Source organism: Elephantulus edwardii, unplaced genomic scaffold (assembly GCF_000299155.1).
Source record: "Elephantulus edwardii isolate Elephantulus edwardi_28Jun2011 unplaced genomic scaffold, EleEdw1.0 scaffold00029, whole genome shotgun sequence".
Taxonomy (NCBI): domain Eukaryota; kingdom Metazoa; phylum Chordata; class Mammalia; order Macroscelidea; family Macroscelididae; genus Elephantulus; species Elephantulus edwardii.
Genome location: NW_006399779.1, coordinates 17857007 through 17870287, shown reverse-complemented (window position 1 = coordinate 17870287; position 13281 = coordinate 17857007).

The following is a 13281-nucleotide window of genomic DNA, read 5'->3' as shown; positions in this document are numbered from 1 at the left end:
AATTGGTATACCATCTATTCCTGGAGCCTTATTTTTTGCCATTTCCTTCAAAGCAGCCTGAACTTCTTCTTTTATCACCATAGGCTCTTGTCAGTGGCGAGGGAAGCTATTTTGAACGATAAACCTTCCACCATAGTATCATCAAGTAGGAAATGACTCCTAATTGGCCCTCCACCAGGTTTTCTGAGGTAGTAAATAGCATGGGAAGACATCGCCCATCTTCTTTTGATGAAGCCGGTGGACTAGACCACCAGAGCTCCCAAGATTTTCAGAGATAGTGAATCATACAAGAGGAGCTTGCCCACCTTTCTCCCATAGAGCAGCGTGTGGATCTGAACCATGTGGGTTTGGGTTAACAGCACAACTCCTTAGCCCTAAGCACCAGAGATCTCCAGATATATCTGCATGTATGGGTATGTTGTTGTTGTGAACTTCTGAGTTGAAACCAACCCGCAGCTTTCTCTCCCCCATGTTTTCAGAGGCAGTTAACCATACAAGAGGATATTAACAGTTTTTCCACCATGGAGCAGATGGAGGATTAGAACTCTGTAACTTCAGGATTATAGTACAGCTCTGTGTGTGTGTGTGTAATATGTTTGTATATATGTGTGTGTGTATATATATATGTCTATATATATCTATATACCTCACATGTGTATGTACATATAAATCACACATGTTCATATAATCACATGTGTCTTTCTATCTATCTATCTATCTATCATCTATCTATCTATCTCATATTATAACTAAAGTAAACAAAACAAGTGTTTGAGCACTAATAAATGCCCTTAGGCATATTAGTTTAGAGGTAAGTACTGGTGAGTGAATAGATATCAATAGGTATTCACAACTGAAATGCACAAAATAAGAAAACTGAAACAAGCTGTTTGACTTTTGAGGGAGGGTTAAATTTATGCCCATCATAATTCACTATTAGGACTTGAAATGAAAGCATACTGGTAAGCATGCTCACTTGTGGTGATAACATGAGTTCACTGTGGTAGAAGTAGGAGTCATACAGCAATGAAGCAACAAGCTGAGTTTGGTGTATTTTTTTCAGTACTGTCTATCTGTTTTTGTTGTTGTTATGTGCCATTGATTTGCTTGCAACGCACAGCAACCCTTCGTACAACTGATCTGAAACTTGCCCTATCCTGAGCCAGTCTCATTGACTCCGACACACCTACCCCCATTATTCCAATTACTGTGTCAATCCATCTCATCTGGGGTCTCCCTCTCCTGTGCTATCCATCCACCTTTCCAAGCCTGATATCCTTCTCTAAGGACCAGTCCCTTTTGGCCACATGCCCAAAGTATGTGAGACAGGGCTTCAAAATCTTAGCCTTCAAAGAGAAACTTGGTTTCACCTTCTATAAGACAGATCTGTTTGTTCTTTTGACAGTTCATGGTATGTTCAACACTTCCCCAGCATCACAACTCAGAGACATCAGTTATTCTTTTTTCCATCCTTAGTTATTGCCCACATCTCCTATGCATAACAACTGCTTGCAAAGACCATGGCTTAGATCGGGTGAACATCATTGCTTCTCAGTACTCTGAAGAGGTCCCTGACATTAGATTTCCCTAACGTAGTTCATCTTTTGATTTCCTTCTGCTGATGCCAAGAGTGTTGATTGTGGAGCTAAGCAAACTGCAACTGTAAACAACCTCAATTTCTACTCCATCCATCATGGTGCTGTCAATTGGCCCACTGGTGAGAATCTTTGTCTTCTCAATGTTGAGCGTCAATCCGTATTGAAGACTACAGTATTTGATTTTCTGCAGCTTCAGGTTTTCCTCGGTTTCAGCAAGCAAGATTGTGTCGTCTACATAATATAGGTTGTTGAAGAATCTTTCTCCAATCTTGATTCCACATTTCACCTCTTAAGTCCCAGCCTCCTGAATGATCTTTTCCCCATATAGATTGACAATGTATGGAGATAGGATGCATCTCTGATGCACTCCTTTCCTGATTTTGAACTATACATTGTTTCCTTGCTCTGGTCTGATGATTGCTTCCTGGTCCTTGTATAGGTCAGCACATATTTAGGGATAAGTGAAAAAGGGTTGCTAGCTTGAGGACCAAGGAACTATGAGGACCCCTGGAGTTTATTGACTTGGCCCTAGGTGGGGACAAAGGCTGAGTGAAGGGGGAAACTGGTTTGAAACACAGGGAGAACTGTGGACTCTTGAGATTGTGGTTGATGCCCTTTTGGACCTAACCTTAGATGGCTAGCGATGAGTTTAGCAAAACCCAGCCAGATGAAAAGAAGATGGTCCGTGCTGTGAGCCAGTGTTGATTGCCTCAGCCTGATGGCTTGCACTTGACTGGACTTGGTTTGAGGATCCAGATTCTTGAAGTTTCCAAGCTAACCAGAATATTCCTCAGCAAAAAGGACATGCTTATTCCCTCAGAGTACCGGTTTGATAGGGATGAGCAAGTCAAGAAATTGGCTACCTAATAATGGCCTTATTAAGGCCTGAGGCTTGAAAGTAGCTGGATCACACACTTCATTAATTTAGTTATTAGTAAGATGATTGTGAGGAGGAAATCCTCGATACATGCCAACAAACTACAATACAAATGAAAGATACACAATGTACATTCATGAGCTGCAATGTATATGAACGATGCAAATCAATACAAAATACAAAATAAAATACACACCCACAACTACACACACAAAAGTAGAGAAGTATATACCATGCAACAGTGCCCCTGGGTGACAGTTTCTTAGCATCCAAAATTGTGCTTAAGACAAGAAACATTAGTCGTGTCCAGAGGACAAAGAAGTCAATCTACTCTACATAGCATTTTCAATTACGTATGCACCCAAAAATATATCTCTGAAAGATAGAAATAAAAATCTGAAAGGACTAATAAGAAAATGATAAATGCACCAGCATAATAAAGTAATTGAAAATATATCTCTTAATAAAAGATAGAATAAGCTGAATAAAGTACTAAAGTACACTGAGAATTGAAACTAACAAGATTGATCTTTGTGAAATATAGAGAATGTTGGAACCAGAAACATTATAATTCATGTTCTTTCCAGTACAAATAAAAATACTAAAATTAACAATATGCTGGTTAATAATGTAAGCTTCAATAAACATAAAAAACCTTAAATCATTCAGAGAAACTACCCTAGGCTAGAGTGAAAATGAGCTAAAAATCAATTCATGAAGGAAAACTATAAAACTTTTTTGAAAAGAGAAAGACACAGGCACATCCACCACTTAGGGAGGAAAGGTCCTTGCAACATTCCCGGGAAGCTCCAGCTTCCTTCTGACACTGTCAACAAGAAGTGTTGGTGGCCTCTCCCATCCAGCCTCAGGAGGAGGCAGGGGCACATCACTGAGCACCAACCACAGAGACGTGGGGAAGGAAAAGTCCTGGAAAGCATGATTGGACAGTTCTCAGCTCTCCTCAGAGGTTTTTTGTACCATAAGAAGGTAAATAGCTCCCCTACCCATCAACTTCACGTGAAGTCAAGCAATCAACACACAGAGGCAAATACTATGAAAAACTGAAACAAGCCTTCTGTTTAAAAAAGACTCCATCGAGGACTCAATGAATAACACAGACACAGGTTGTTGTTGTTGTTGTTAGGTGCCATTGAGTAAATATGAGTAATAGTGACCCTATGGACAACAGATCTGGTCACTGTTCTATTTTATGCTATCTTTACATTCTCTGACATACTTGAGCCCATTGCTACAGTTATGATGTCAATCCATCTAGTTGAGGATCTTCCTCTACTTTGCCATCCCTACACCTTTCCAAGTATGATGTCTGTCTTCAAGGAATAGCCTCTCCAGCATCATGCCCAAGACATGTAAGATTAAGCTTTATCATCTTTGCCTCCAAGGAGTACTCTGGCTACACCTTCTTCAAGACATAAATTTGCTGTGTTGGGTTTGTTATGGTGTTTGTTTTATTTTTTTTTCCAGTCCATGGGATATTCAGTACTCTTATCCAACACTATAGCTCAGAGGCATATCTTCTTCTGTCATCTTTATTCATTGTCTGTATTTAAGAATATAGCAAGTGATTGAAAAGATACTGACCTGCATCAGGTTCATTTTAGTCCTCAACCCGACGTCATTGCTCATCTGTAATTTGGAGAAATCCCTGACTTTAAATTTCCCCAGTGCAACGCATCTCTTGATTTCCTTATTGCTGGTACCAACTGCATTGAATGTGGATCCAAGTAAGATGAAGTCACTGACAGTTTCAACCTTTTCTCCATCTATCGTGATGTTGTTTTTTGGTCCAGTGGTGAGAATTATTGTTTTCTCAACTTTAAGAGGTGATCCATATTAAAAATTGAATCAAATTGCAATCAAAAGGAAAAAAAAACTATGTATCTCTCCTCAAAATATTAAATGGGACATTTCTAAGAATCAGAATTGACTGAATGACATTGTTTGCTTATTGCCTGTAGTTTTCAAGTGGGTAGTTGTTGCTATGTACTGTGGAGTCTGAACCAACTCATAGCTGAGCATCTTGCAGGTTTTCAAAGACAGCTATTCATATGGGAGGAGATCGCCCGTCTTTCTCCAGCAGAGAAGCTGGTGAATTTCAGCCATGTGCCTTTGGGCTGGCCGTCCAGTTACTTAGAATTAGAGCACCTGAACTTCCTTTTAATTGGATAAAAGAAATAAAGATATAAATAAAAATATGAATCATAATAACATAATTATAAATAGCACCATGATAAATGGATAAAGGATGGAGGTTATTAACAATTTTATCTTGCTTACAACCACAATTAATATCCTTGGCACTAGCCACCATGAAATTAAAAACAAAAACAAAAAACACACAACCAAACGAGTTTTGTTGGGTGGGAAAAATCCACTGTCAAGGACCTCTCTAGAATGTGAACGAGCAGAATTTCTATCTAGAGACTAAGATGTGCCTGATCCAGTCCATGATCTTCTCAATTGATTGCTATGCATCTGAGAGCAGGACAATGGATAAGAATGACAGAAGAATAATTGTCACCTTTTGATTTGTGGTACTGGGGAAGAGTGTTAAACATAGCATGGAGTGCCAAGAGAACAAAGAGGTCTGTCCTAGAAAGTGTGAAACCAAGTTGCTCCTTGGATTCAAGAATTTTGAAGCTCCAGCTCACATATTTGGGAATGCTGTCACGAGGGACCTGTTCTTGGAGAACATTGTGCTTGGAGGTATAGAGGTTAGTGTAGGAAAGGACAACCTCAGATGAGATGGCTTGACATTAGTGATTGTAGCAATGGAATCAGGTGTGTTGATGATAGTAAGTTTGAATCAGGACAGGACAATGTCCAGAGTTGTTTATAAGATCACTATGAATGGCAGTCAACTTTATCATACATAACAACAACAGCAACAATATACTGATCAAAAGATGTAAGAAAAGGAAAAATATTTTAAATCTTTAGGTGGACAGTGCTTAGTGGAGTTCCCTGATTAAAATAAGCTTAGAAGCAGGAGTGGTATGCACTTCCAAAATAGCTTGCCTCTGGAAACTCTATGAACTAGGAGAAATTATGAAAGTTATACAAGTTTTCAGGCCTTTCACTCATAGGGTTGCTATGAGTCATCTATGACTTGATGGCACTTAGCAACAACACCACCTCCATGGAGAGAACTATGGGGCTTCGTCGATAGAAAGTTATGCTACCGAGTGACCCCCCAGGGCAGTTGTTTTCGGACAAACACTCGTCTAAGTGGTACAGCACTAGTCTGTACATCTGCTGCACAGATTTAACTCGTGGTTGTTGTGATGCTAACATTTTGACACTGATGTGTCAAATATGATAATGATGACCCATGGTTGACAGTGTTTGCTGGAACCCCTGATTAAAACAAGCTTAGAAACAGGAGTGGCATCCACTTCTGAAATGGCTTAATTCTGGTAACTCTACGAACTTGGAGAAATGATGGAAGTTATACAAGCGTTCAGGCCTTTCATTCATGGGGTCTCTATGAGTCTTCTACAATTCAACAGCACTTAACAAGAACAACAACAAATAATTTTAGTAAAAATTACTAAAGACTAAAAATCATTGATATAAAAGAGGAATAAGATAATAGAGTACCATATGCTGGTCCTGTGTGCTATTAAATTAAAAACATAACGAGAAAGCTTTTGATCTGTTGTAATCCATAAGATTTCCATTGGTTACTTCTTTTGAATGTGTTTTATGCGATCTTTCATTTACATTGTGTTTCATACAATAATCCCTATACATTTGTAGGCTCTATAAAATTTAACTATGTCTATTATTGCCCCATCTTTTCAAGTCCCCATTGAATATTTTATATTCCTTTACCCCTTATCTGTGCACTAAACTCTGCTAGCCTAGTGATTTTTCCTCTTCCTCTTTTCCCCCTTAGAACATTGGTTACTTTTTAAAAATACATCACCAGATTGTTTTCCCTAGCCTCTGTTTGTATAGAAGCTTTGCTAGTAACTATCTACCATGGATTACCCACCCCCACCACCCGTATTTGAAATACAAGGGACAACATTTTGAGCATTATGACAACACAGCAGCCACCACAGCACAAGCAACTAATATGTTGTTGTTGTTGCTATGTGCCATTGAGTCACTTGTGACTCATAGCAACCCTATGTACAACAGCCCTAAACTTTGCTCTGTCCTGTGCCAATCGCACTGTCTCTGACGCACCCATCCCTATTACCCCAGTCACTGAATCAATTCACCTCATAGAGGGCCTTCTCCTGCACTGTCCCTCCACCCTACCAGGCATGATTTCCCTCTCCAAGGACCGGTTCCTCCTTACAACATGTCCAAAGTATGTCACATGAAGCCTCAGAATCCTTGCATCCAAGGAACTGCCTGGTTTGACCCTTTCCAGGATGAATCTGTTTGTTTTCCTAGCAGTCTATGGTACCCTCAATACTCTTCTCCAGAACCACAGCTCAAAGACATCAATTCTCTATCCTCCCTAGTCATTGTCCAACTCTCTGACACATAACAAGTGATTGCAAATACCATGGCCTGTATCAGACGCACCTTACTCTCCACAGTGACACCACTGCTCTTCAGTACTCTGGAGAGGTCCCTAACAGCAGACTTTCACATCGCAATACGTCTTTTGATCACATTAGGCACATGGAAATTCTGATGAAAATGCTTTTACTTAGAGAGGAAGTGAACTAAACTGTAATTTTAGGACAGATTTACCTAAGAAGTATGACCAATTTCTCCCCTCATGGAGCCTAAACTTACAAGAAATTGAGAAAGAATAAAAAAAAAAAAAGAACCACACACACATAAAAATTTCGTTACTTAATATACTCCAAAGTAAAACTAAAAATACATGAGAATTCTTCGCTACCTTAAGAATATTCGGTTCACTTTCCCCTCCAGTTGAAAATAGACTTTATTTAATGGTTTACTTGGCATATTATTCATTTTTATCACAGTAACTAAGTGGAAAGTTCAATTTCAGGGCTGTAAGTAGGCCACAGTACAGTTCAACAACAAAATCTAAAATTCACGTCACAGCTGCCGTTTCTTGAACATATTTAAAAATGGAAAGCGTGCACATATCTTAACTCAGTATCTCCTGGGCAAATGCATCTGGGAACAGAACAGGAACCAGAGGTCAGCTTCTCATCTTTTCCTGCTGTGCTCATCCAAGCGTAAAGCTTCTTTTTGAAGACAGTGAGAACTTTGTGCTTGGATCTGCTCTGCAGGGAAAGAGAGCCTGAGGACTGAAGTCAATAGTTGCTGTGTGTAGTTGTGATTGCACGGTGCCCTCCCTAACTGGTGTCACATTAGAATACAATCTGCAAACTCCTTGTTCTTTCAGGTGATTCTCCAAAGTGCCTGGTGTTCTTTCTCTGTGGCTTGCCCTTGATTTCTTTCCTGGGATGAAACATCTCTATCTCAGTCCTAGAAAATTCAGAAACAGTTCTGAGTAAGTTAGAACATCAGTTGAAACAAATACATTCATCATGATTGTAAGAAAAGTATAATATTCGGAGCATAGGGATATTATTTCTATTATTATTTAGCTTTGTGAGAGCACAGTTAATGCTGCGTTGTAGTAAACTGCATGAATTTTGAGAGGCATTATTCTGAGTTAACATTTTATCCTGGATACCAGGGACTTTCCCTGTGTCTAAGTATCTAGTCTTCAAATAATATATTCAAGTTGGAAACTTCAGTTTCCCTGCTCTGATAATTGTTGCTAAAATATATGCAAACATTAATCCTTTTGGCTGGTACAAGACCAAGCAAGGTCTTGTTAATCTGTTAATGCATAAGGTCATCATGATGTCCTAGGGTTTCTTTTTCTAAATAGCTTTCCTAGGACGTTATCTTCAACTTTTGTTGAATGGCTGGGTGAAAAAATACAATTAGAATGTGTAGAGAACTGTTGAGGGGAATGATCAGTGTCTCTATCTTGCGAGGTTTAAGTTGAGCAAGTTTAGAAGCAGAATGTGTTTTTCTTTCTACCTGTAAGAAAGAAGAGGTAGGGAATATAGCACACCTTGGTTTTGGCCAGTGATTCCCATGTGAAACAGAGACAACCTTTCTCAGCATCATTACAACTGGGAGACTTTGCCAGAACCTGCAGGAAGACTGGGATATACCCTAAGGCAGGACTAAGATTTGTTCAGGAGCTCAAGAAGTCCGATGGATGTGGTAACTACATCCGATGGATGTACTGCTAACCCAAAGGTCGTTAGAGTTCACCAGTGACTCTGACAAAGAAAGATGTGAATTTTCCTCCTGTTTGATTTACAGCCTCTAAATACCCAGTGCAGAGTCAGCTATGAGTCGTTTCTGACTCCATGGCAGTGACTTTGAATGGAATTTTTTTGTTTCTTTTGTTTTTAAGTAAGAGAGCTTTGTAGCAATGACCTAATGCTGATAGGAAAAGTGTCAAAGAGCTTGATAACATGCTTAAGAAGCTGTCCTACTTTCAACCTGAATTGTAGCTAATAGCTTCCCAAGTAAAAATCATAATTGTGAGGATGGCTCTATGTGTTCTATGTAGCCACTGGGGGAAAAAATAATGGATCTAGTAGTAGAGCAATAAAAACCCTGAAAGTGATGATTGTTGTGAGAATTTGTAGAAATGAGTTCAAGGATAATGAGTCTTTGGTTGATCAGATAAGAACAGATTTTGTGCTGTAGATGTTGGGGTCAGCATTGTTACCTTTGTGGAGTTATGGAGGTCAGACTCCATCATTGTCATGTTGCCTGTATTCTTTTCTTAGTCTCTATAAATCAGAGTTAAAACACTCACAGCACCGAATAAGAAGAACTAATCTACTGGCATTGAGTTGATGCAGACATAGAGTGACCTTATTGCACAGAGTAGAACTGCCCCAGAGGCTTTGTATGGTTGTAAACTTACCAGAAGAAGACCAGCACATCTTCCTCTCAAGGAATGCTTGGTGGATACTAATGATGACCTTTCAAATAGCATCAGTTCACTCAACCATCTTGCCACCAGAGTGCCTCTTGTATTGGTAATAAGTCCCAACAACGTTTCTGGGAGTTAAATTTGTATAATGATATGTTAATTAACTGAGCTATAGAGAGACACCATAACTTGCCAAAATTCACTAATGAGTAAGAGGTGAATTCAAACCCAGATGTCTGGCTCTAGAATCTTTCCCTCATAAACATCATGTCTTATAACTAATAAAGATAATAAACAGAGTGAGATTGCACTAATTAATTTGCTAGTGTAATGTATTTGTTTTTCAAGAAGAACTAAATTCACAGAAAAATTATTTTAAAAAACTAATTAAGACAATGAATTTTTATGCATTCATTCATCCTCAAATTAATTACAACTGTGGTGTTCTAGCCTCATTGTAAGTCTCTAAAGATATTGAGGATATAAAGTGCAAATAAATCCTCTCTCAGATGCAGTCAAGCTATTCAATGTCTTAATCAAATATTGCGTTATTTAATACCATTCTCTAATCATAAATAAGGGGATATTTTTAATAAATTGGAGAGCTCGAGTGATATAGTCTGTGGTGTGGTGTGCTTCTAACCCAAAGGCAGAACTCTCTGGTGGCCTGAATCCCCCAGTTCATCTATGAAAGAAAAACGAGCCATGTCCAGTGTGATTCATATCCGCTGAATATTCACCAAATAGTCATCAGTGACACAGTTCCACACTCAGTGGCAGTATGTTTTGTTGTTTCAAAAGTTTCATAACATAATAATGTTTATTTTCCACGAGGTCAGTGTATTTTCCTTCTTTGTTTGAAAGACTTAAAAGAGCTGTTTCCAATGGTTCTTCATGTGGATAATCAATAAGACATATTGGCTTAGATTGTATTCAGGAGAAAATATTAAAATTAATGATTTCACTTATACTTACAAGGCACCCAAACAAAGTTTTACTACTTTTATTTTCTTTTTTTTAAATGCATTTAGGAAAGTCTACTGATAGGGATCTCTCCAAAGTACTGAAAATGCAACAATTCTAGTCTGGAGACTATGGTGTACCTGATCCAGGACATGGTCTTTGCAATTTCTTGCTATGAATCAGAAACTTGGACAATGACTAGGGATGATAAAAAGAGAAATGATGTCTTTGAGATCCTGGAGCAGAGTATTGAATATACCATGGACTGCTAGGAGAACAAACAAGTTCAACCTAGAGAGAATGAAACCAGGATGCTCCTTGGAGATAACGATTCTGACGCTTCATCTGACATACTTTGGGCATGTTGCAAGGAAGGACCAGTCTTTGGAGAGGGATGTCATGCTTGGGAAGGGAGAGGGTCAGCTTAAGACAGGAAGATCCTCCACAAGATGGACTGATTCACTGACTGAGGTCATGAGGGTAGGTGTGTCAGAGACAATAAACTTGGCACAGGATAGAGCAGGGTTTAGGGCTATTATACATAGGGTATGAGTTGCAAGTGACTTGACAGCACAACCCTAACAACAACAACAAGGAACTCTAGTGGCACAGTAGTCAGAGCATTCAAATACTAATCACAAGCCAGTGGTTCAAGCCCACCAGCATCTCAGCGAGAGAAAGAAGTGCAGATTTGCTTCTGCAAGATTTATAGCCTTAGAAACCCCCTAGGAAATTTCAGCTCTGACCTTTAGTGTCATTACCACTGTGAAATTGAATCCACTTGGTGCAAGTGAGCTTCAGTTTTTGTTGATATCTAGTGGTAGTTGTTGTTGTTGATTGCCTTCAAGTCAAGAATGACTCATAGTGACCCTTTGAACAAAAAGCCTGAAGCCCCTCTACAACTACTGCCATTTATCAAAGTTCATAGAGTTTCCAGAGGCATCTTGTTTAGGAAGTGGATGCCACTCTTGCTTCCAAACCTGTCTTAGGATGTTATTGTTTTTCTGTGCCATTGAGTCACCTGTGGTTCTAAACCCTTCTCTGTCTTGTGACAGTCTCACTAATTCTGACACACCAATCCCTATAGCCTAACTTACTGTATCATCCATCTTATCCTGGGTCTCCCTTTCCTTGGTATCTCCCCTGTGCTCTCTGTCCACCTTTCTGAGCATGATGTCCTTCTCTTAAGAATCGATTTCTCCTGGTCACGTGCCCAAAGTAAGTGAGGCAGAGCTTCAAAATCCTAGCTTCCAAGAAGAGACTTGGTTTCACTCTTTCCAAGACAGACCTATTTGTTTTCTTAACAGTCCATGATATGTTCAAAATTCTTCTCCAGCACCACAACTAGAAGGCATCTATTCTTCATCTGTCATCCTTAGTTATTACCCAATTCTTTGAAGCATAACAAGTAATTGACAAGACCATGGCCTGGATTAGGTGCACCTTTGTAACTAGACTGACGTCATTGCTCTTCAGCACTCTGGAGTGGTCCATGACAGCAGATTTTCCCAATGCAATTTGTCTAAAAAATAAGCATCTCAATAACATATTAGTTGATTTCTAATGATAATTCATTGACATCATATTAAAAATAATAAATTTATTCTTTTTCTTGGGTTATTGCATACATTAGAAATCAACACATAAACCTACATCCAACTAAATTTAAAATGAATTATTTTACAGATGGCTGAAGTGATTTTTTTTATAACATTAATAAGCAGATTAAAATTTTTTTTAAATAAAATACTTTTTTGTGTGTGATTTTTAAAAATTATTATTATTATTATTAATTTCAATGAACATCTACAGAGATTTTGGAATTCCATTCATTCATTGTTGCACTTTTCTCCCCACCCACTCACCCCCACCCCCACCTCCAGTTTACTCCTCTCCTTGAAAAGCAAAAGACAAACTCCTTCATTGGTATACAACCCCCACCACCCCGCATGTCCCTACTCCCACCCCAAGTATACTTCACGCTGCAACCTTCATTCCGGACTCTTATGAGAATCATAATGCCCTAAAATATATTAATTTTAAACTATTCTCTCCCTCATCGACTTCAATGCAATAAACATAATTTATCCAGTTTTTCTCAGTCTTACCCCCACCCCAATGTCAGCCTCATTCTACAACAGTGGCACCATATAGTATTTCTCCCTTTGTGTCTGTGATACTTTTTAAGATAATGCTTGACTTAATTATGCATTATTATAAAATATAACTGATGTCATCATTATTACTATTTGTTCAGGGTTGATTATATCACATTTGAGCAGTGGCTTAAGTATTTGGTATAGAAAATGAGTCTATTTCAAAGCATTCATGAACTTCTGTGTTTAAATTATTTATATATTATAATTTACATTATTAATATTCATGTAGAGTGCTCTGGTGGCTTAGTGGTAGGAGCTGCGCTGTCAACGAAGAGACACGTGATTGGATTCCACCAGCTGTTCTATAGGAAAGAGATGGGCAATCTTCTCTTGCATAGTTCACTACCTATGAAAACTTGCTGGAGGGTTGACTGTGAGTGGGTTTCAAATCATAAGAACAACAATCATTTTCATGCAAGTGGATATGAGTGGATTTTATATCTATTCACATCTTCACTATCCATTGAGTCTCTACAGTCAGATATTGCATTAGGTGTTTTGTTTAATACATAGTACACAGTAGGGACACACCAGAAATTCCCCTTGCCCTCAGGGAGCTTAAATGAATTACTGAAAATTCTGTTTTAAAATATATTTATGTGCTTCCCATTATTATTTCAGTGAAACAAAATAGGAAGATAGTTATATTTTTTGAAAGAGTACAAGCTTTATGTTCCTTGAGTTCAATTTTGAGTGTTACATTATTATTACATTTTTTTACCTAAGAGTAGTTAATTTAATATTTTGTGGTTT